Source organism: Conger conger, chromosome 12, assembly GCF_963514075.1.
Source record: "Conger conger chromosome 12, fConCon1.1, whole genome shotgun sequence".
NCBI lineage: Eukaryota > Metazoa > Chordata > Actinopteri > Anguilliformes > Congridae > Conger > Conger conger.
The window spans coordinates 44,829,228-44,854,405 of NC_083771.1; the positions used below are offsets into that span (position 1 = coordinate 44,829,228).

At 40.3% G+C, this 25,178-nt stretch overlaps 1 long non-coding RNA gene across 1 annotated transcript; it reads left to right on the plus strand.

Moving 5' to 3' along the window:
- The first annotated feature begins 17,268 nt into the window (after window positions 1-17,268).
- Window positions 17,269-18,610, plus strand: LOC133141725 (uncharacterized). Its single transcript, XR_009710121.1, has 3 exons — window positions 17,269-17,523; window positions 17,771-17,863; window positions 18,544-18,610. It is a non-coding gene; the product is annotated as an uncharacterized LOC133141725 (long non-coding RNA).
- Window positions 18,611-25,178: the final 6,568 nt, after the last annotated feature.

Here is a 25,178-nt window from a genome sequence, read left to right on the forward strand (position 1 = left end):
GGCGCAGCAGAGAGAGGGTTTATGGTTACAAATTAAAACAGAAATAAATGAGAGAATCTTGATAATGACTTGAATCAAAATGTAAGTCCATGGACCTCTTTGAATATTCAGCTGACCCACTGTTTCCTGAATGTCATGTGGTTTCCAACATGAAGCTCTTATGTTATGTTATGTTAAAGTGACATCATTCATGTATAATTTTGATGTTGTTGATCAAAGAACAAGAATCTCAATCTGGGCCACAACAGGATAAAAAAAAAAATCCTCGGCAAACTTATTTATCAAACAAGAAATAGTTCACTGGATGAAAAATAAATGTTGCAAATTAATGTTGTCATCTTAGTCTGCAGACTTGAACTTTTTTATTTTTTTCATGTTTCTTTTACATTTTATATATATATGTATGTTTGCCTGTCCACCATCCATAATAGACATGCACACCGTTGTTATCATTATCTTTATTATATTGAATTTCCTTATTATTATAATTTTTTTTCATCCTCTCTCTCTGGTTGTTTGCTGGTTTGTTTTATTTTGTTTGTTTGGTTCTTTTCTGTTTTGAATATCTGATTATTTTGTGGCCCTGTATTGCACTTTATTGCACAATAAAAAAATTTAAATTAAAAAAGAGCAAGGCCCCCTGTGGTGGGAATTTTAATTTATTCCTGTAAGAAAACACTCAGAGACAGAGACAGTAAATAAAATCCAATCTTGCGCATAGGGTCCAAGTCCGTCCTGGAGGCGATACTACCTTACAGTGTGACTGATGTATCCACGTCTCTCTCTCCTGGATTCTCACTGCAGTAGGTGTGGTCAGGAGCACTTGATATGGACCCTTCCACGTCGGTTCACTCCACTTTGTCTTTTTACCGACACTTCGCACCAGGATCCAATCTCCAGGCTTAATCTCTCCTGGTGGCAGCTCCGCTGGCAATCTGGGAGGAAGCACATGTCGAATCTCACTCTTATTAGTAACCTAGGCGGGTCAAGACTTAATTCCTAAATTTTGGCCCATTATCACTATATAATGCCTTTGGAATCCCCCAGCTATGAATGATTTCGCTACTCAGACATTTTGCTACTGTGATTGCATCTATAGATGTGGCTGGGAAAGCTTCTACCCATTTAGAGAAAGGTCATATCATTACCAATACATATCTCTTCCCTTCACACGGTGTTAGATGTATAAAGTCCATCATCCATGTATGGAATGGCTCAGGGGGTGCAACCACCCCACCCTGTGTATTATAACTTTGTGATGTTGGGCATTTCTTAGAAAAGTTTTTTTTTTTTAGGTAAGTGGTGAGTCCAATGGTATAGTAACTTTGATCTATTACCCCCCTCATCCCTTCTCTTGATACATGGCACTGTCCATGTACCAAATGAGCAGCAATATGGAACCACCCCAAAAAACGGCTAAGGAAAATAAAGCAACCCTTAAAAAAACCAGGGCGAATAACCCAACCAAAATGAGTGCTAAAAGGCGAGCGCTGCAAGACGATCCCAAAATAACAACCTAGTATAAAAGACTAGGCAAAGCAAAATAAAAAACCTTGAGTCGCAGCTCAGGAAAACGCAGAAACTACATACCGGGGACAACGTCCCTCACCCACAGGCTCACACGAGCCGAAAACAAAAGAGAAAACCAAAAGAACCAATAGGCGTTCGCAGTGTACACCACACTAGCGAGCAGAACACCTTCCTCACCTTATTTTCTTTTAAATGAATTCGAAAACCCAAAAAACCCGGGAAAAATTTACAGTACCCAAAAGTGACATCATGTCCTTTTTAGTTCTAGGTTTCGGCATCTGGGCTATTGCCAGTTGTCGCTCAGGCAATATAGTCTTTCCCGTTTTTGAAATGTTATGGCCCAAATATTGAACTGTTTCCTACCACAGTTGCAATTTGCTTTTGTTCACCTTGTGACCCTGTGAGGCTAAAAATTTCAAACAAGCCACAGTATCTACTTCACATTGTTCCACCGCACGCGAGCAAATGAATGTCATCGACATATGTTATAATTTGGCTCCCTTGAGGGGGAGTAAATTTCGCTATGTTTACCTCCATTGCTTGCGTAAATATTGCTGGTGATTCCACATATCCCTGCGGACAGCGAGTATATGTATATCTCTTTCGCTGAAATGTAAATGCAAACCAAAATTGTGAATCTGGGTGATGGGCACAGAAAAGAAAGCATTCGCTAAATCAATCACAGAAAAATGAGCAGACTGCGGTCACATATCATTTAAAATAGTATTGGGGTCCGGTGAGACAGGAGCCTTTGGAATTACCGCTGCATTTACTGCTTGTAAATCCTGCACTAATCTCCATTCTCCGTTCGGAAAAAGAGGCGTGTTACATGGAGAATTTGGGAAAGACACAATTACACCTTTATCAAATAATCGTCCGGCGACAACTGTAATGATGCCACTGCTAACTCATCGGTGTAATAAAACCATAGAGCTGTAGCAGAAGTCGGGGTACCCCATTTAAATTTTGATTCGTATCTCGGAGCCGCTCAGCTTCTTCATGCCAATGAAGTGCTGCTTCATAACCAAACTTTTTAAACAACTTTTTGTCATCACCTGCCCGCCTCATTATATCACGCATAAGTTTATTCGTATGGGCAGGCTTCAGCAGTCCACTAAAACAAAATTCCTTTACCCAAAATGATTCCCATTTCCCCGAACCATTATGCTGACACTCCACACTCTCCCCAGTCATAGTCAAAGTCACGTCATCTGTCCCACAACAGTCTTTACAACAGTTACAACACCCCCCTTTACTGTTAGTGTGTTAGTGTTACTGTTAGTATTTTTTTGTTTTTTTGTTTTACTCTCTCTGTCTCACATAAACACAAGCCGAATTCAGGGATACCGTCACTCACCCGTCTGCCTCCTAGCCCAAAGAGCCTTGACTCGCTCCGGCTTTTGGAGAAACTCCCGACTGGCCTCCTACTAGCCCAAAGAGCCTTGACTCGCTCCGGCTGAGGTCTTTAGCTATATCGTCTCGCAGACGACCCGTGCACGGTTTGCAGTCAGCGCTGATTCTCCAGGGAGTACAGGTGAGATATTGGTATCCCGGACGAGCCCCCAATGTGGTGGGAATTTTAATTTATTCCTGTAAGAAAACACTCAGAGACGGAGACAGTAAATAAAATCCAATCTTGCGCATAGGGTCCAAGTTACATGCAAAAACAAGGACAAAGGTTCCAGGACCTTTGTCTGGATATATGTAGGCACAGAGCGCAACAAATGTACGCCCCTTCATTAGTATTCATTCATATTTCTGATAATCAATATTCAAAGACAATCCACCGCTCTTCTCCTTACTGTAGATTGTTTATTCATATCTCCCCCTTCAAGGTACGTCATGCAGATGCATGTTCTCAAAGCATTCCAGCATGACGTATACGCAGGGGCCTGTGCATTTAACTTGCGCGTCTGAGAATAATCTCTTATCTTCTTTTAACTCCCTGTTTCTAGGAAGATAATCCCCATGGTAGCTTCCGTCATGAGGTATTATGTTTTTGGTTCTGCAGGCTCTTAGGCACCAAGACAAGATAATCCAGAACACACAGTTAATGGCCGTGGCCTTGGAGGCCCATGGTACAGACAGGGAGAGACATCTCCACTCACACAGTTACAGAATATAATATTGAGTAGCACAAGGCAAGTTATGATACTTTAATAAGTGTGTATACTCTGGATCATTCCAGCATAAGCAACCAATAATAGTATAAGAAATTAGTAAAGGATAAGCAATTAATAATATGATAAGTAATTAATAATGAAATAATCACATGAATATATAATTTCAACAACACCCCCAACCCCACATTTCTCCAGGGGGGATTGGCCCCCACTAAATCTAATTCACTCTCAATCGTTTTGGATAAAAGCACCAGATAAATAACACATTCTATTATTTAAATTATAGTCTAATCATGCCTCACTTCTAGTTTATGACATGCCAATGACAACTTTACTGACTTGGCCTACGCTTATGCCGATGCTAAAATGGCACCTTATCTGATCTATGTTCCCTAGTTATTCCAGTTGTTCGGTGTGCACTTATTGTACACAGGGCCGGATCTAGGGGGGAGCCTGAGGGGGCCGTGCCCCCCCAAAACTTTGACCATTGACTTAAAATAATCAATTGCTTTGATCGATCCCTCCCCCAATCACAGCAGTCTAGAACCGGGGCTGATTGTACATCACTTTGGATAAAAGTGTCTGTCATGTACACAAATGTTATGGAATGTCAAAAGCCTAAACCCAGCGGGTTGTCTTCAGCTATAGAGCTCCAAGCTTGCAGTGTCTCTCTCTGTTCCCATTAGAAGCAGAAATATTTGGTCCTTAAATCCAGACTCTAAAGTGAACTTTTCAGTCTTGTATTGTTGTACTGTTCTTATACAGGTCTGTGTATATACATGGCTCAGGAAGTAAGAGCAGCCGTCTGGCAGTCGGAGGGTTGCTGGTTCGATCCCCCGCCCGGGCTGTGTCGAAGTGTCCCTGAGCAAGACACCTAACCCCCAAATGCTCCTGATGAGCTGGTTGGCACCTTGCATGGCAGCCAATCACCGTCAGTGTGTGTGTGTGTGTGTGTGTGTGTGTGTGTGTGTGTGTGTGTGTGTGTGTGTGAATGAGAAGCATCAATTGTACAGTGCTTTGGATAAAGGCCTGTGTCCCTGAGCAAGACACCTAACCCCCAAATGCTCCTGACGAGCTGGTCAGCGCCTTGCATGGCAGCCAATTACCGTTGGTGTGTGTGTGTGTGTATGTATGAATGGGTGAATGAGAAGCATCAATTGTACAGCGCTTTGGATAAAGGCGCTATATAAATGCCAACCATTTTTTTTATATGCTGCCCCATCTTTGGCTGGCTTAACTTTGGCTGAATTTTTATCAAGTATACACCAAGCTTTACTTCCTGCTCATCTGCCTGCGTAGGCATGCAAGAAATGTGTGTGTGTGTGTGTGTGTGTGTGTGTGTGTGTGTGTGTACACTGTACAATGAAGAAATCCAAAATGGAATCATTGAATGTTAAGAAACCACTTCTGCTACCTTTGTTTCCTTGCCTTCATAGCATGAATCAGATTGTGAAGACAAGAAATAACTCAATTAAACATTGTGTGACTTATTTCCGCGTGTCACTGATTATGGTTTGTTCAAAATCATTGGGACACCGAAGGATTTTAACATGAATAATAGTTTGCGCCTCAAACGAATGCACGGAAATTCAGTGTAGGATTCGGGAGGATGCGCTTCTGACCACAGCTGCCCTTTCATGTCGTTCCTTCACAGCTCCATGCCAGCCTTACCTTTTATAAATAACAGTCACAAAGGAAATCAATGGAAGAAAATACCAAACCCCAGCCTGTTTCCTTCCGAAATGCTCAAGAAACCTGAAGACAAACAAACATTCTAAAAGACCAGGGATGAAACGTAGAACGGCAGACCAAGGACTTGGGTGCTAACTTTCAATTCAAGCCAAAAAGTCTGGACTGTATTATTTTGGTAAAGTACCTGTGGAAGCGCGCGATTTCAAAACCTGACGTTAGTCCTAGTTGCTCGAACTAGCATAAAGAGCCAATCAAACGTATTTAAACTAGTTACCACTCAGTCTGCCATCCTAAATAAAGCCCAATAGCCTATGTGAATACTGTCAGCGGACTGAAAACGTTATAGAGCAAGAGCCAGTTACGCATTTCCACACTCAAGTTAGCAACGTTTTGTGCCGAAGACGTTACATCCCGGACACTATTCTAATATATTGTCACTTGTTAATCGAGTTTTTCTGCTTACCACATTTATCTTTCAAAATGTCTCAAAGGACAAGACAAACATTATTGAATGTATTTTTAATGGCACAATGTTTTATGGTCGCTATCCCCACTGGACACTGCCAGATAACGTGCAGTTATTGAAATAACTCATAGCGTCGTTATGAGTCATCATTTGCTTCGCCGGGTTTCGGAGGTCTTCCTGGTATTTCAATCCGAGGATGTTTTTTCGTTCTTCCTTTTCCCTTCCAAATCCCTGAGAAGGTCAAAGGACACTTTAAAACCACTCATTTTGTTTTGCTTTTGTAAGCTACTAGCGGTAGGATGAGGATGACAACGTTAAGTTACGTTCATTTCGGTTACAAAGTACATCACGATGATCTACAAACGCGGAGTAATATTAAAAGATTTAGCTGTGCGTATATCGTGGATATTGGCTCGACTGGAACGTAAACTGCCCAATAAAGACAATGGACCGGACAAATCCGTTAAATGAGATGATTGAAACCGTTAATAAATTTATTGGCAGACATCTCCTTCGCTTCCAGCGCATGCCTTTAAAGTTAAACTCCAGCCAACGTTTTTTTTTTTCAGACCTAAGATATTGGGGGATCTAGGCTCAAAACATTCGGGGGTTTAGCCCGGAAAGCTGAACCCTAACGACGCCGGTGCTTCTCACCACACCTGCCCTTTCATGTCTTTCCCTGGCAGCTCAATGCCAGCCGTAGACACTTTTCCCCATGACACCGCCGTAAATCGAGCTGTATGCTATTCAGCACTGAAGCTCCTGAAAAACTTCCCACAACCACCCTCTTTCAAACTCATCGAGCCCTGGGCCGTATGTATCAAACATCTGGAGAATGAGACGTAATAAACCTCTTAGGAGTGTAGCTACTGTGTAATCACTCTCAGCTTGGAAGTGGTCGGTAAAACATATTTATCAAGCAGCTCACATTGTCACGTTTCATGTTTGTCATGTCATGTTTTATGTTTAGTCATTGTCTTAGTTACGTTATTGTCATGTCACACATTATGTTAGTCTAGCCTCGCCACGTTTTTATATTTTATTTCTTGTTACGTTTCATTGTCATGTCATGTTTCATGTTTAATTCTTGTTACCATTTTAGTCTTGCCATGTCATGTTATATTGTTTATTGTCATTGTTTTGCTAATGTTATGTCACAATTTATGTTCCATGTTATGTTGTACTGTTCATAGATTTAGCATACACTTTTTCGTGTCTTTCTGCAAACCTTGCATTCCTGCTTTCTCTCTCTCCCTTTCTGTCACTCACACCCTAATTGTTTCAATTTCCCTTGTCTATTTACTAAATCTACTAATACTAGATCAGGATTGGGTAATACTAACATACTAATCATGTGTTCATGTTACCTTACGTTTATTGTGCATGTCATTTACTAATTTACTAATACTAGGGCAGGATAGGTTTATTACTAACGATTACTAATTACCTCGTTAACTTGTCAATCCTCCACACCTGATTTCCATTCTCTTGCTGCTCTACACCTGTCTACACCTGCATAAAAGCTCAGTTTCATGTCATGTCTGTGCGAAATTGTCTGCCTCTTGTCCGCCAAAGCGGCGCTTGAGCAGTATTTACTGATTGAGTCACGTTAAGCGCCACGCCTGTTTTTTGACCATCGTTTATTGATTTCTGTTTCGTTGACCATCGCCTGTTTTTGACTACGTCCTTGCCTACTGTTATTGTACCTTTGCCTCGCTGCTCTGTTACGGTTACGACTTCCGCATCGCCCTCGACGACGACCCGGCCTGCCGCCCGCCTGTACTTCTGCCCCACTGACAGCTCTCCTGCTGCCGGACCTCCCTGCACGTCTACCGACTACGAGTTTGCCTCTTCCCTCGGCACTGTGTTTTCGGACTATTTATTGTTTTATTGGCTGGATCTACGCTCCTGGGATTCGTCCCGAATAAAGCCCTGACGGGACTTCATATTACCATTGTTTCTGAGTCGTGCATTTTGGGTCAGACCCCCACGCACCCGTCTCACACATTTTTTTCTTTTAGAAGTCTTGAAATATTCTCAAGAGTAATTCTAAATTGCGTTTTTGCGACAATCATTGGTACCCCCAAACGAAAAGATTACATAGGCATTCAAATGTCTTGATCAAGTTGATAATTTTGCATGCAAGTATGTTTCTGTACTATAGAGGGCGCTGTCGGCTACATACGGGTGAAAGTTAAGTAAAGATAATTTTTGTCTTGCGTTATTGGAATGTCCCTAATTCGTTTGCCTTGCCTAGCTAAATTATAATACTCCACGCATTTTGGCCAGGCTTATGTAGCCCTAATGATGAAGATCAAGATGAGAGTTCTCTCGTGGTTTGTGTCGTTGATTTGCGCTATCAGGAGTGAAGGTAATTGACATGTCATAGTGCGGCGAAATCTGGTGTTTCATACAAAAAATGTCATAGATTTAAACGATTTTTTTCGGGTTTTCTGGAATTAATCATCTCTGTATGTCGACACAGTATTAACCTACGGATTTAAAAAACGTTTAGACATTATTTCCAAGATAATTCTGTTTCATTTCTCATTATTTTCCTCTGTTCCTCAATTAACAGAACAAATATAGCCTATTGCTATGTGACATATATTCTAAATTATGTTTCGTTTCATAACGTGCTCTTGAAATAAAACGAATACCAAGGAATTTCTAGGTTTTGGCAGTGCACATATTCTGACGGAATTTCAAAGTGATCTGTTCTGGTCTCAGGTTTGTCTGTGACGTTGCCCTGCTCTGTGGATACTCCAATACCTCTGCATGAGCTGGAGGTGCTGTGGATGAGAGAAGATTCTGGAAGCCTGGTGCATCTGTTCCTGGGAGGAAAGATCCGGCCAGGATCACAGAGCCCAGCGTACAGCGGCAGGGCCGAGTTTTTCACTGAAGAAATCTCCAAAGGAAACTTCTCTCTGCTGCTTAGGAATGTAACCACTGAAGACAGAGGGATGTACAAGTGTGTAGTTCACACTGAACAAGAGTCTAGTGAAGCAAATGTGACAATAGATATTGGTAAGTAGCCCCACCACCTTTTATACATGCTGTCTAACATTTACATGCGGTCTAAGTATAATAATTTGTTATTTAGCTGACATTTTTATCCAAAGCAACTTAGTTGACTAAGCAGAGGACAATGCCCCCTGTAGCAATGCGGGGTTAGGGCCTTGCTCAAGTGCCCAACAGCTGCGTGGATCTTATTGTGGCTACACCGGGACTTGAACCACCAACCTTCCAGCGCCCAGTCACGTACCTTAGGCATTAGGCTACAGGCTACTTATTTCAGTGGTGCATTCAATTTATTGGGGCGGCACGGATGGTGCAGTGGGTAGCACTGCCGCCTCACAGCAAGGAGGTCCTGGGTTCGAATCCCCGTCGGCCGGGGCCTCTCTGTGCGGAGTTTGCATGTTCTCCCCGTGTCTGCGTGGGTTTCCTCCGGGTACTCCGGTTTCCTCCCACAGTCCAAAGACATGCACGTTAGGCTGATTGGAGAGTCTAAATTGCCCGTAGGTATGAGTGTGTGAGTGAATGGTGTGTGTGCCCTGAGATAGACTGGCGACCTGTCCAGGGTGTATTCCTGCCTTTCGCCCAATGTATGCTGGGATAGGCTCCAGCCCCCCTGCGACCCTGATCAGGATAAGCGGGTTCAGATAATGGATGGATGGATGGATGGATTCAATTTATTGGATTGAATTTGCCATTTTGCTGAAAATAAAATGAACAGGAAGTATTATTTTACATGCATAATGGAGCATGAAGGTGTTTTTCAGAACGGCTGGTGGTGACTGGTGCAGACGTGCCTGTATTTGCATATGCTGGTGAAGATGTGATTCTGAACTGCTCAGTGGACACCCATGTTCCTCTTGGAGAGTTAGAAGTAGAGTGGATGAAGACAAATGAAGAAATCCAGGTGCTGCTGTTTATGGAGGGGCGGTACAGACCGGAGTCACAGCCTGAGAGATTCAGAGGGCGTGCTGAGTTCTTCAGTGAGGAGATTCCCAAAGGCAACTTCTCAATGAAACTGAGGGATGTAAAAACTGAAGACAGAGGGGAATTCATGTGCACAGTCCACACAGACAGAGAATCAGTCAATGCAACGGCATACGTACAAGAACTCGGTAAGGAATGTGATCACATACTAATTAATTCCAAATATTACATTTACCAGAAAAGGGGAAAGAACATAGTGTAATGTTTTAATTGTGAAATAAGCATATTTCTCATCCAGTATGTTTTGTCATTACTGTCTAACATTCAAATTCTAATCCTTAAAACATTTCAGTCAAGCAAAAGATTTATGTAAATAATGTCAGCCATTCATAAACCATACAACAATATTGCAGTGTACTGAGCAGGAAAGATATGAGGCAATGTTTTGGTGATGCATGCAGATCTTCAAGTTATAAAACTATAGGCCTATACTTCAGTCTGAAATTTGTTCAAAGATCATTGTTGTGTTTTTTGTTTGTTCAGGACACTTCACCATGGGTTGGTAGGGGAGACTTACGATTTTTTAAATTAATCAGTAGAGTTCTAGAACATGTCTGTCAACCAGTACAGTCCAGTACAACCAAAGGTTGCGGCCATGAAATGTTACACATTGCCCGATAAACTGTACAAAATCTGCGATGATGCCCCTTAACTAGTAAAGTAAAAATGTCCTGCCCTCATATCTGCCAATAATTAAAGCCTTGGTGTTTATATCCATCCTTCACTCCAGTTCAATGCCCTAAACAACAAATAGAGGCTGATCTCCAGAAATGGTTCCATCTTTCCTCTACCCCATAAGATAAATATTGGACCACCCCCCCCCCCTAGAGATACTTTGATGTACTTTGATCCCAAAATTAAACTAGAAACCAGAAAACACAAAACATTACCTGGAGGGCTGTCTCTACCGCTCAATTACAACTTGTATAGATCCCAATCCAAGGTCTGCCGACATATTGAAGAAAGGCTGGTATATCAGACTTCAGGATGTTGTTCACTCGACTATTCCTCTGTGACAAGCTTTTCTAAGCTCTTCTGCGTTTTGAGCCCACAACCTCATATCTTCTCACATCTTTTCGGGGAAAAAGTCAAGAAACAAACAAATGCAATCTGCAAATAGTAATTTAGCCACTCCCATTTTTCATAACTATACACTGTTAACAGACTCCTCTCTTGACATTATAACCACTGGATTCAGAACATCAGCATATTTATTCTTCAAGGGTTCCGATTATATCTTTTCTACACAAGGACTCAGAACTGTACTGTCCTCTCAGGTCCTCTTCGCACTTGTACTTGTGTTTGATTTGCACTTCGTTGTACATCGCTCTGGATAAGAGCGTCTGCCCAATGCTATGTAATGTAATGTAATATTTTACTCAGTCCTCACTGTGCTGACAGAATGCTACATTGCCGGTTAGGCAGTAAAAAGTTGTTGAAAAAGTTGTTGAAAGTTGTTGTCCTTACAGAGGAAGAAGAAATAGGACAAAATCATGCCTTTTCCAACAATGCCACCTGACGTTCTTCTGTTCAGCCTTTGATTCATTGAACTCTTTGTCACAGGTTTTTCCAATTGGCATATAAGCACCCTGGTTTTATCTATGGCTGCTGCAGTTTTTGCAGTTTTTATCGGCATTCCTGTTCTTCGATGTATACAAAATGAAGGTAGGTGTGAACTCACTTCATATAATTTGCCACTGAATGTATGATAAAATGCAGCTCTTGCTGTATTTTGCAGTATTTTTCATGAAATATATACATATATACAGTATATTTAAATGTGCACAAATGGACTGGGAATTGATGGAAGAATACTCTGCACCTGGTCAAATCCACATATTGTTATTTACCATTATTGTGGTAGTAGTCTTATCAAATAGCTTGTTTCATTTTTATGAATTTACACTCAGTGAGCACTTTAATAAGTAGACTTTTTTTTTTTTTTCTACTGCTGTAGCCTATCCACGTAGAGTAATGATGCGTTGTGTGCTCAGAGCTGCATTTCTGCATACCACTGTTGTAATGTGTGGTTATTTGCATTACTGTCACCTTGCTGTCAGCTTTGACCAGTCTGGCCATTCTCCTCTGACATCACTCATTAACAAGGCATTTCTGTCAGTGGATTTTTTTGTTTTGTTTTTTGCACCATTCTTTGCAAACCTGTGAATTCACATTCTGTGAAAATCCCAGGCGATCAACAGTTTCTGCGATACTGAAACCACCATGTCTGCCACCAACAATCATTCCACGGTCAAAGTAAATTTTTTTCCTCATTCTCATGGTTGATTTGAACATTAACTGAAGCTCCTGACCTGTATCTACATGATTGCACTGCTGCCACACAATTGGCTGATTAGATAATCACGTGAATAAGTAGGTGTAATAAAGTAAAAATGTTCCTAATAAAGTGCTAAGTGAGTGTATAGTGCCTGCAATGAATTACGGGAGCTTGAGGCAAGGGAACTGTGAGAGCACTTATTTGTGATGATATTTAAAAGATATGAATGGTTCATTGACACAAACAAGCAATTTTTCTGAATCTTAAGAGCACAATTTTGTGAAATAGGGAATTTGACTTGCGCACACTGTTTCTACTGCCTTCAGACCGTAAAATCCATTTTAATTTTTTAGCATTTGTGCCAATTAGCTCTAATTTTAATCAAACCAACCTTGTCAGTTCTTGAGTACAAAGAGAAGGTAACCCAGCCTCTGAGAATATAAACCATCGGGCATATTGGTTATAAAATACATTTTAAGCCGTGGTGGTGCAACAGGCTAAGATGCAGCGAACCTTGCTGTTGCTGTTCAGTTCATTGCAGTTGCACACCGCACGGCCAAAAGGATGAGTTTGGCCGGGTCACGGGGAGCGGCATAACTGGCTCGCCGCCCCGAGGGAGGAGGGAGGACTCAGCGGGGGGAGGCTCGCCGCATACAACAACAGCCCCGATCGCCTCGGAGTCACAGTCACATGGAGACGATGCGGCCTGGAGAAGAAGGCGTGTCGCTCTCCGGATCGTTAGATCCGTTCTTGCTGCTGGGGGACGTGGTCTATGTGTGCGGTGTATCCTAGATAACATGCTTAATTAATATAGATAGGGTACAATTGCCAACAAAATTGGGAGAAAAGGGGAAAGATCTGAAATAAATTCATAAAAGAAAATACATTTTATATTTTAGGGAATTCCTCATATTCCCTAAATACTAATCTTAGCACTGTTATGACCCAGCACATGATTAATAAAAATATTGTTCCATAGCTCAAATAATGTGTGCAAGATCATGTGTGTTGATTCTGACTTTTTTTTACTTCTTAGATGAAAGCAACAGGGCTCTGTTGCTATATTACATCCACGTCTCAGTTCCATGCATCCTGATATTCATCGCATTCGCCTTATGGGGTACAATTGAAGGTAAGTCTGCCTGCTTTGCTTAGTGCAGCTATTTCTAACAGTGTTCATGTTGTGATCCTTGACTATGGAGAGTGTAGACATGCAATCCTCCCCAAAACACCCGTCTGATTATTTTAACACCACAGACTCCCCTGCATCAGCTGCAGAAATTGCAGCATCAGAGTGAATGCACAGATTAATAAGAAACCACTAATGACTTGACCGTTACCATACTTTCTGCAGGGTCCTGCGGAGTAGCCATTCCAAAATGTGGAGAAAATAAGTGAAAAGAATAAAACTGATAAATAAAAAATACAGAGCTGCAGTCTTGGCACTGCTTGTGTTCTGATGTCCATTTTATTTTGCAGGTTCCTTTCGAGAGGCTTATGTTTGCTCTGTTATAAATTTCATGAGGATCCTAAGGATATTTAAGATGTCTCCATATAAACCTCCTGGTATGTTTTTATTTCATAATGCAGTAGTTTATTATCATAATTACATAACTCTGCCTCCTACATCACAAGATTTTATGTCCATATCCAATATTTTTTTCTTAGCTTAAAAATGAAGGCTTATCAAAAGTCCTTCATAGTGAGGCATTCTGTTTAGTTAGCTAATTTTAAACCAGCAAGAAGACCAGAGAGCTGTCTTTGGGATTAAAGCAAGCCATTTTGAAGCTACTGTGCCACAAGATGCAACGGAAGGCAAGATTACAATTTGGAAATAAGTACAGAGATGAACCATTCACCTAACCTTTTTTGGAGAAGTAAGCCTTGAAATTTATCGTCCTATTGTCAACCAGAATGTTCTCCTTGTAGTGTGTCACAAGGATAACCACTCTCCTTATCCCTCCCCTATAACTCCTGACCCACAGTTTGCACCGCTGGCCTCCAGGCAAGACAATGCTCATATTTGACTAACGTTGGGTTCACTTAAATTAGAGTGCCTTTTAAGGACTCTAAGACTATTTCTGGTTATATTCATGTAGCATTATCTAGCTAGCTAGTTGTTTTCATAAGGACATTATAGTCGTGCTTTTATCCTAACTTGGCTAGCTATCTAGCAAAAATGATCATTGGATAAGTCAGCGTTCTTACCTTAGCTATCAATACTTGGTCAATGGTTGGCATTCATGAAGTGAATGAAGCGCTGTACAATTGATGCTTCACATTCACCCATTCATACACCGACAGCGTTTGGCTGCCATGTAAGGCACCAACCAGTTCGTCAGGAGCATTTGGGGGTTACGTGTCTTGCTAAGGGACACTTCGACACAGCCCGGGCGGGGGATCAAACCGGCAACCCCCCCGACTGCCAGACGACTGCTCTTACTGCCTGAGCCATGTCGCATACTAATACTTGATATACGATGTTAGCTAGCTTGTGAAAATTCAGTCTCCCAAGATACGCATGTATCATGGAAGTAGCTATGGTAACAAACAATAATGTGTGGAAAGTGGGAGCATGGTCTGTCAATCATAGCTAATTGACCGTTCTTGTTACCACACCAAGACAGTTTGGGTAAACTTTTATTGTGGGAAATTTAGGCTTAGAAAATATGTTTTAAAATAAAAAAGTACGCATTGTATTTTGTTATTTTTGCCTAAAGACAACTGGCAAGTGTCACATTCAAACCACCATGTTACTCTTTTAAAATGAGTGGTTTCTTTTTACAGGTCCATGTCACATTAGACTCTCGAAATTGGCTGTGCCATTGGAGATGTTTGTCATTTTAGCAGGGTTCAATTCTGGTAAGTACATACTGCATACAATTATTTTAGTGCTTTTACAAAATGGGTTGCATTTTCTTTATTATATGACGTGGCTTAAAATGTAAACAAGTAGATTTTTAACATTTGAATAATTTATTATTCCTTCTGCTGTGTATGCTCTTCAGCCATCATTTACAGACATTTACATAGTAGAGCTTGGAGTATATTTTGGAGCGATGCTATTTTTTGGATTAATGGCACTGTGTGTTTCCGGTAAGAATATACATTTTTCATTTTACAATATTGTAAAATATGTTTCACATTCATGTGCTTACTATCAGTGATTGTATGCAAATGTCCAGTGGGATATATTGCATACCTTGCCTGAAATAAGTATGTTTATTATATACAATTGACTTGCTATGTATTATGAATAGGCAAGATTTCCGCACGTGGGATCCCTCATCTGTGCACGAGGATTTTGTTTTGCGTGGTTTCTTTTTTTCAATCATGATTAATTTCTTGCCTTTGCCCTTTTGTACCTTAGCCCTTTGATTACTTGGATTTTGACCCTTTGCTTGTGTTCCCGACTATTCTTTTGCTTGCTGTTTTGGTGTTGTCTTGGCTTGGACTCGGAATAAGCACTACGTTTTGGGATTATCCCGTGTTCTGCGTCTGGGTCCTCAGTGCTGTGCGTAACAGGCCCTTGCAGGAATAGGAGGGCGTCTTCCAACAGAGGTGAGTGACCTGTGTAAATGGTGGATGTGTCCTGTGCCCTTTTGGTTTTCTGTGTTTCCGTTAGGCCCACAGCACATGCCTTAGGTTAGGAATCTCTCTGCAATGAAATCTAATTAGGAGCATTACGGTTTGACCAGCACCTGATAGGCTTAATTTGATCTATACGTTTCCCAGCAGATGGAGGGATTCCTAACATATGGCATGGGTAAATAGGATAGGTAAGGTGAAGGTATTATAGTGTAGGCATGGTAAGTGAAGCATGACTAGTGTAGGCATGGTATGGCAATTGAACGGTTATGCAAATGATGCATTATTTGAAATGTGTTAGTATAGTCCCTTTAAATTGGAAAAACGTCAGAATCACATTCAGTTTTTACGTTATCAATGCAGTCCTGTAGCACAGTGCTTAATGTTTTGCATCATCTATTTTTTCAGTTTGTCGGGTGATTAAATTGAGAAATTGATTGGCAAAGATCTGGTTGTCTTGGTGGATTGTATGAGTGGAATCCTGTGTTTCTCATTAATATCCATCTGTTTCTCATGTTTATGCTTCTGCACATAACTGTTCCACCTGTCCCTATACAGCATGACCAAATGCACATCTGACCTAGTGACGTTAATTTGTGCAGCAGAAGGGCAAGACTGAGATGTGTGTCCACATGCTTTTGTAACCAGAAGTGTCAAACACCGTTCTTTTCTGTGCTTCCAGTGTGGAAACCTTTAACTGTGATTCTATTGCTACAACTCAGCATCAATTTCCAATTAGGGTGCTTTGTGATGTTCATGCGTCGTTATTTTTTTGTCGCAGCGGGTAAGTTGCCCTTTTATAAAATAATTCATAACAAAAAATATCTACTACTTACAGGGCTAACAGACACAGCAAAGGAAAGCCAAAGCGTAGTCACGGTCACAGGCAAAAGTTTGATAACAAGTAGATAGTCCAAACAGGCAGATAAACAAAAACAAAACCCAGTCACAAACTGGGAATCCAAACACAGCGGGTCAAACACGAACAGAAGGAGAATCCAAAAGGCGGTGGTAGAGGTACACAAATCGGGTTGACGCACAGGCAGATCAGACAGAGAATCAGCTGGAGAGAATGGCACAGGCACATTAAGTACATATTTGTCCATATGTAACGGCCTTCTCGCTCTCCAGAGCTTTTCTGGCATATTCTCGAACAATACCAAAACTCTGTATATTTCTCTCTCAGTAATAGAGGTGTTTTTCTATATTTAACATGTAAAAGATATGTATACTCACCAAGCACTTTATTAGGAACATTTTTACTTTATTACACCTACTTATTTATGCGATTATCTAATCAGCCATTTGTGTGGCAGCAGTGCAATCATGTAGATACAGTTAATGTTCACATCAACCATCAGAATGGGGAAATCTAAGTTTTGATCTAAGTGATTTCGCCCATGGAATGATTGTTGGTGGCAGACAGGGTGGTTTTACTATCTCAGAAACTGCTGATCTCCTCTGATTTTCACATACACTGGTCTCTAGAGTTTGCAAAGAATGGTGCAAAAAACTTTTAAAAATCCAGTGAGCAGCAGTTCTGCAGACAGAAACATCTTGTTAATGAGAGATGTGAGAGGAGAATGGCCAGACTGGTCAAAGCTGACAGGAAGGTGACAGTAACACAAATATCCACACATTACAACAGTGGTAGAAGAGCATCTCTGAACACACAACGCATCATAACATTAAATGGATAGCCTACAGCAGTAGAAGTCGATCAGTTAATCACAACAATCTTTTTTGTGTTCCTTTCTGTTTTTCAGTGTTGTTTCTCGTGAAAGGTGCACTGCTTCTTGCCTTTGGATTAATTTCATTCATATATTGTCTGGTCAAATGTAGATGTAAGTATAACTTGCTACATTGTACTGATGAAGGGCTTTTTTATTTGTAATGAGGACGTTGAATCCATACAATTTGCAGTGCCTTTTGTGTATGCTGGCTTATGATATTCCCACCCCTGCACTATGGAGGCTGCTGGTGATGTCACTGACTGCTGTTTTAGGGTTTTTCTTCACAGCTCTTAGGATTCATCTTGTCATGAATTGCTGATTTCATTCTGATTGCAGGATTTCTTTGGCTTTCTTTCAGGTGTGTGTCAGAAAGTCTTCCTTCTGCTTTGGTCCATTCTTGATATTACATTGAGCTTTGTAATTCTGGACATCATTTTGGAAGACGATAAAGGTATGGAATTTAGTTTGTGTTGATATATTTAAAATGTTTTGCTCCTGTTGATTAAGCTTAGTCTGCGCTGATTTATTGCACGTTTTCATAAAGAGACTTCTCACCCCCATTGTTACATTATTATTCAACATAAGCAGACTGTAGGCCTGGTCTTCAAACCCCCATGCCCCAGTGCAGTGACGAGGACACTGTGCTGTTGGAGACGTCGTCTTTCGGATAAGATGTTAAACCGAGGTCCTGACTCACTGGGGTCATTAGAGATCTCCTGACACACTTTGCAAATAGTAGGCGGTTCCCCTTTGTCCCGGTTAAATTCCAAACCCTGGTTTTTATTCAACCTGCCACCTAATCACCCCTGATTTAATTGGCCAAAAATGTGCCCTCTCCCTCTCCACCTCAGCTGTTATGTGGTGAGCATTCTGGCACAAAATGGCTGCCATTGCATCACCCGGGTGGAGCTGCACACTGGTGGGGGTTGAGACTAGTTCCCCTTTATCACTGTAAAGTGCTATATAAATATACCTACCAGCCTACCTAGCTACCTACCCAACCACCTACCTACCTATCTACCTTCCTTCCTGATAAATCCTCTGCTTTCTCCTTGTCTAAATAATGAAAAATAGGGCAGAAAAAGTGTAAAAATAAAATGCTTTAATGAGCTGTTATGTGTGTTACTGCAGAACTCCCTGCATGGATGTGTTTCAATGTATTCCTCTACGTCATGACTGCCACAGTGGTCTTTCAGCACAACACTGAGCTACCTGGTACAGTATCATTTGTTAAATGCCTTTTTATCATTGATTGTGGAGCTTGATAGACTTTGGACTGGTTTTGATTCCTATTTTATCCACATAAACAACAACAATGATTTGTCATTCCCTTTGTTTTAAATTATTTTTCTGTATCAGGAGTAACTGCATGACTAGTAAAAACCAGGATAGAGTGACATAATGACCACTACATTTAACACATCAGTTTATGTAATTAATCATTTTTGCATACTCAAACTGCCCTCCTTGCTTTTCAGATGTAGCTCATATCCTAGTGTACGGGTTTGGTTCTACCTTAAGTGTCATTAATTCAGTTGCTCTAGCAACAGAAGTGTTTCTGAAAGCAGGTGAGTACAGTAAAAACATTTTGTATCTCAATGAAAACATCTGTGGTGATTTTCCCCTTATGTGTGAGAAGTGTGTGGATACAGTGGCTTCAGAAAGTATTCAAAGTATGCATTCCCTTTTTGCACACTTTATTGTGTTGTAGATATAGTTTTAAATGGATAAAAAAAAAATGTTTTAACAAAGCTACAAAGAGAGTACACAAGGACTAATCAAATCAAAGGACTAATCACACACTCACACACTCATCCACTCATCCCTACGGGCAATTTGAACTCTCCAATCAGCCTAACCTGCATGTCTTTGGACTGTGGGAGGAAATCGGAGTATCCGGAAGAAACCCACGCAGACACGGGGAGAACATGCAAACTCCGCACAGAGAGGCCCCGGCCGACGGGGATTCGAACCCAGGACCTCCTTGCTGTGAGGCGGCAGTGCTACCCACTGCACCATCCGTGCTGCCCCTATAACACCCCTATAATATTAAATTAATATTAAGTACGTTTCTGGAGTCCAATTGGCCTATAAAATCAGCCACATGTTGAACAAGGTATGTGACTGGGACACGCAAATTTTGTGGTAGCCACAATAAGATCCGCACAGCTGTTGGGCCCTTGAGCAAGGCCCTTAACCGTGCCCTGCTCCAGGGGAGGATTGTCCCCTGCTGCTCCTGGTCTTATCATGTTATATGATGCAAATATTGGATATTTACGGGACCACGGAATTTTGAGTGCACAACCCTGTCTGTAACAAAGTTCTCAACAGCAGTAGATTACACATTTCATGCCAGTCAAGTCAGTCAGACAGAAGCCATAGGGAAGCGGGATGAAAGTATGTAGAATTATAATTTTATGCTTTTAAAAAAAACTACGCACTATCGAACAGCATGCCTTTGGTTACATGGTTAACCGTTGACCGAATGGGATGGTAAACGTTTCACTGATTCTTTTTTTTTTTACATCGCTAGTGCATACTGAAGCTCAGTAGAACCACCACAAAACAGGTGGCATAAGGTCCAATTCACATAAATGATCATTTGTATACAGCCATGAACATGGTAAATAGTACACATGGTAAATTGGCCAAGTCAGTATGTATGGCATGTCAAACTATATACGTGTAAGGTAAACAACTACAACACAGTACAACTATCTTTGGATAAACAAGCTGTGGTTTTGTATTTTTACCATAAATTGTCTGTCTGTAACATTATGTTTTTTAAAGGCAGGTGGCCTTCATCTTTAGACTTAAGCCTGATTTATACTTCTGCGTCGAATCTACGCAGAGGCTACGGCACGTAGTTACATTTCTGGGGAGGTGCGCATCAGGCTACGCCGTGGGCTATGGTGTAGGGAACGTAGATACGTGTAGAAGTATAAATCAGGTTTTAGAATAATATAATTTTCTTCATTGTAATATAGTTGTGAGTTGTGGCAACATGTTGCACTGCCAATCAACAAATTCAGCTAATCAATTGATAACTGATATCTTGGATAATAATGAACAAATGAAATAAAACGCATGCATTTTACATGTTGGATTTGTGAGGGGTTTTAACTGATGCACTCATTTTCGGTATTGAGAGTGGCGAATGTTAAATGAAGGTGTTAGCCGCTAAAACAGCTGGATTTGGAAAACTTATTTTATTTAAACTGACACGAAAGTGTTAAACACTAATTGTAAATGTGACCGTCTCTGAGAAATGTCTTGTACTTGTGCTGACTCTGGAAATCACAAGGCCTGTAAGGTTTTTATTATGTATGTCTTTACAGAGAAAGGGGAGCGAACTGTGGAAGATTTTTGGTTGATCGTCTTGCCTTTTGAATCTTTATTTTTGGCCTTTTGGGTTGGTTTACAGATGTATGCATACTGTAAGTATCCTTTGGAAATATTGCTAACATTTGGTACACTTCATATATGTCCGATATTTCTCAGATATTACTCAATATTATTAAAATTGCTTAAAATTGAAGAGAACATCTTGCATGTGTTAATGCAATATTGTCATTTTGTGCTATATGTTGACCATTTTCGTCACTTTGGACTGTAGATAAGCGGAAAAGAGAAAAGTAAGTACAAACTACTTGTAATAAATTCACTTGCCTCAATTGAGTGCATTAATTTGGTCTACATAATTTTGAGCATATTCTTTGATGTTGTTTTTGGTTATTACAATATTTCAGAATAGACCATGTGAAAAGCTTCATTTTTCAAATGTTTTAGTTGACTAAGTACATTCTTAGATGTTAAATATAAAATCAAGATATAGTGAAAACCCTTCTAAATTAGGGGAATTGTGTCTGAATCTTTAATTTGCTTTCACTGTTTGTTGCAATATTGTCATTTGATTTGTCCTTAGAATAAGACATGAATTAATGCTCATTACCCAGAGCTGCCGAAGACGAGTCCAATCTCCAGCATCATCTCGGCATGATCAGGTGTCCGAGACCGAGCGGGATCTGGGGTGGGGGGGGGGACGTCTAGTGTCTAGAGCAGTGGTCTCCAACCCTGGTCCTGGAGAGCTACTGGGTCTGCTGCTTTTTGTTTTGACCTGAAATTCAGCTCTCTGTTGAGACCCAGGTAACCAGGTGAGGTGAGTTAACTGTGTAATCAACTGCTCTAATTGATTAATTAAGTCGGAGTAACAACAAAGACCAGCAGACCTAGTAGCCCTCCAGGACCAGGGTTGGAGACCACTGGTCTAGAGTTTGCAAAGAATGGTGCAAAAAAATCCAGTGAGCAGCAGTTCTGCAGACAGTAATGTCTTGTTGATGAGAGACGTCAGAGGAGAATGGCCAGACTGGTCAAAGCAGACAGTAGTAGAAGGTGACAGTAACGCACATAACCACACATTACGACAGTGGTGTGCAGAAGAGCATCTCTGAACACACAACGCATCATAATGCTAAGTGGATATGCTACAGCAGCAGAAGTCTAAAAAACAAATACCAAATACCTAATAAAGTGCTCACTGAGTGACATTTGATATAAACATTATAATTATCATTATAGTTCATTATGTTATTATACACACGGTAAAGTCATTCTTGGTTTCAAATGAAAAATAATAATCCTGCCACACTGACTCAAATTAAAATCCATGCGTCTGCAATTCTTCGAATATTCAGATGTTCCAACTCATCCTTTAAGTTCACATTTAGGTTTCAAACTTGTTCTTGTTCAGAAGTTTCATGTATAATTTCAATATCGTTTCTCTTTGTAGACACCAGAAGCAGAACCAGTAGAGATGGACCCTCTCTCTCCACCTGAGCAGAGTACAGCACAAAGGCAGGAGGTATTTATCTGTGAGCCAGTCTGTCCACCAGGGGGCCTTGCTGCAGTCCTGAAGATTCTAGTGTAGAAACACATCAAAGAAGTTACATTTGCGAATCATTCTTGGAAATATGTTACCCAGGCCAGTTGCTATGGTTCCATACAGCAGTGTAGGTAAGCTTCATTTTATCTCATCTAGTATTTTTGGAACGGAATGGAGTGTAGCTGGATCAAAGGTGAAAAAACAAGATCTACCATGACTGGTTCATTTAAGCAAGACAATGATCCAAAGAAAATTTCAAAATCAACCAAGAAATGGTCGACTGACTGAAAAATTTAGTTAACTCACCATGAAAATGCTCTAGACTTAAAACCAATTGACAGATTCTGTGGTCAAACATCCCCCAATAAACTCACCCATCTCATAACACACTTTAGAAGACTCAGTAGTATTATCCTTGGTAGCCATGGTGTATAAAATACCGAAAAGGTGTGAATATTTATAGCACCAGATGGAGTTACATGAGAGTACATTCAGTGCTCATGATATTTAATGTATAGGCTCGTTCATCTTCAAGGACAGGAATAATATTGTGGTGCACTGTATATTATACACGCAGCACGATTCCTGTGAAGGGGTGTTTCCTTTTAATTCCAAATTAAGTAATTTTTGAATATGTTATTATTATGTGTGCACAGAAACATTGAGTGTTAGAGGAACTCTGTTAGAGTTCATTAACACTGAATATGTAACTGTTCAGCGCACTGATCAGACTGAACTCCACGGCTGGGATGAGTTCACACCACGCTCATATACTGTCATCCTGCTTATCACATAACCTTGTCATCTGTGTTATTGTTTTAGAAATGTTTTTTTAATTTTATCTCTGTGGTTTTACAGGGAATATGAAGATGGTCTCAGTGACATGTAAAAGATCCTTTGTTGTCTGAGGACCCACAATGCACTTTGTAGTATTGTTCTTTGCTAATTGGTACACTGAATTATGACATCATTCATCTGTAAATATCAGTTCTCCCTTTGCTAATACTGCCCCATGCTCAAAACATGTTCCTGCTTTCTTTGAAATCAGGATGTTTATTTCTCAAGAACATTTCTCTCACATTCCGGTGAAAGCCTAGCTAGCGAACATAGCTTTAGTTAATGCTGTGAAAATGTTAAATTTTTGGCCATTTTTGTTGAATTCAATGCCACTTTATTTTCTTTATTCTTTATTTAGGAGACGCAGTGCATTATGACACTGCGGGGTGAATGTTTGTTTTCATGAGTGTGGCAACTACAGCAGGGTGGCCTGTAGCGTAGTGAGTAAGGTAAATGACTGGGACATGCAAGGTCGGTGGTTCTAATCCCGGTGTAGCCACAATAAGATCTGCACAGCTGTTGGGCCCTTGAGCAAGGCCCTTAACCCTGCATTGCTCCAGGGGAGGATTGTCTCCTGCTTAGTCTAATCAACTGTACGTTGCTCTGAATAAGAGCGTCTGCCAAATGCCAATAATGTAATGTAATGTAAAAGCACTCCTATAGAATATTTTCCCTAGTTATTCTATGCTTACCTTATGAATCAGTATGATTATCTTATGTTATTCTGAATCAGTATGATATTCTATGTTTACCTTATGAATCAGTATGATTATCTTATGTTATTCTGAATCAGTATGATATTCTATGTTTACCTTATGAATCAGTTTGATTATCTTGTGTTATTCTATGTATCAGTATCTGTACTAATTTGCACAAACACAACACTGAAGACGTACACTGAAGTATGATATTTGCACTGTATTGTATTATTTTTATCTAACCCAAGCATTGAAGTATACTGCACTGAATTGTATTATTCCTGTTTCTCCTTAAAACACTGGAAAGAATGTTTTCTTGAAGTAAAATGTTAAGGGGGGCTTGATTAAAAGTTTCTGAGATATGGAGGAGAAGGTGTAAGACAATCGCGCTGTGTGTAAAAGGGAAATTTTGTCCAGACTTTTGTCGACCTAGTGATGAATATCAAGATGAGAGTTTCCTATTGGTTTCTGTTGTGCTGCACTACCATCAGGACTGAAGGTAAATTGTCTTTTCTTAGTAGTACAGGGATAACTGGTGTTTTAACTGGGTTTTAAAAAAATATATATGTACAGTGAGCTCCATGTTGTTTAGGTCAAATTTTTAGGAATTTGGTGCTGGATTACACAATTTTAGATTAGGGATCAAATATTTCACGTGGTTAAAGTGAAGATTCACAGCTTTTATCTTTTAGATATTTTATTATTATTATTTTATTCAATTATTTTTATTGCTATATTACTTTTTAAACATTTTGGTTTCACCATGTAGAAATGGTGTAGCACTTTGTATTCATAGTTTCCCCAATTTCAGAGCACCATGATGTTTAAGATTCAGGTGCAGGGCAGAGTGGGGTAAGTTGTTAAATGGGTTGAACACTGTTCATTTCTCTAAAACAAGAGGCACTACCTCAAAAATGTAATAGCTATTTTGCGTGACTTTGACTTCTGAGGTAAACCTCCTGTTTATATGTTGTGAAAACCACCCTATTCTGACGTGAGGATAGACATTTCTTGTTGTTCACAAAAAAACAATTTTACATTACTAAACTTTTTTAAAGGAGAGAATAAAGTGTCTTTTGATACTTTAGCTGCAGTTAAACAGCACCAAGGAGTAAAGAAAAAGGCTTTGTGTTTCCTGTTTAAAGCCTTTGCAACTGGAATTTCTAAAACTTGCGTTTCAAAAAAGAAGCCTTAAAAGTCCATTGCATGTCCATTGGAAGATCCGACACCGATCTAAGATACAGTAGATTGGTAGAAAAATGTACTATTTTATTTTCATGCAACCAAGTTTGGTGGTATTTGTTATCAGTACAGCATTAATAGTACAATGCCTACCTACTGTACATACA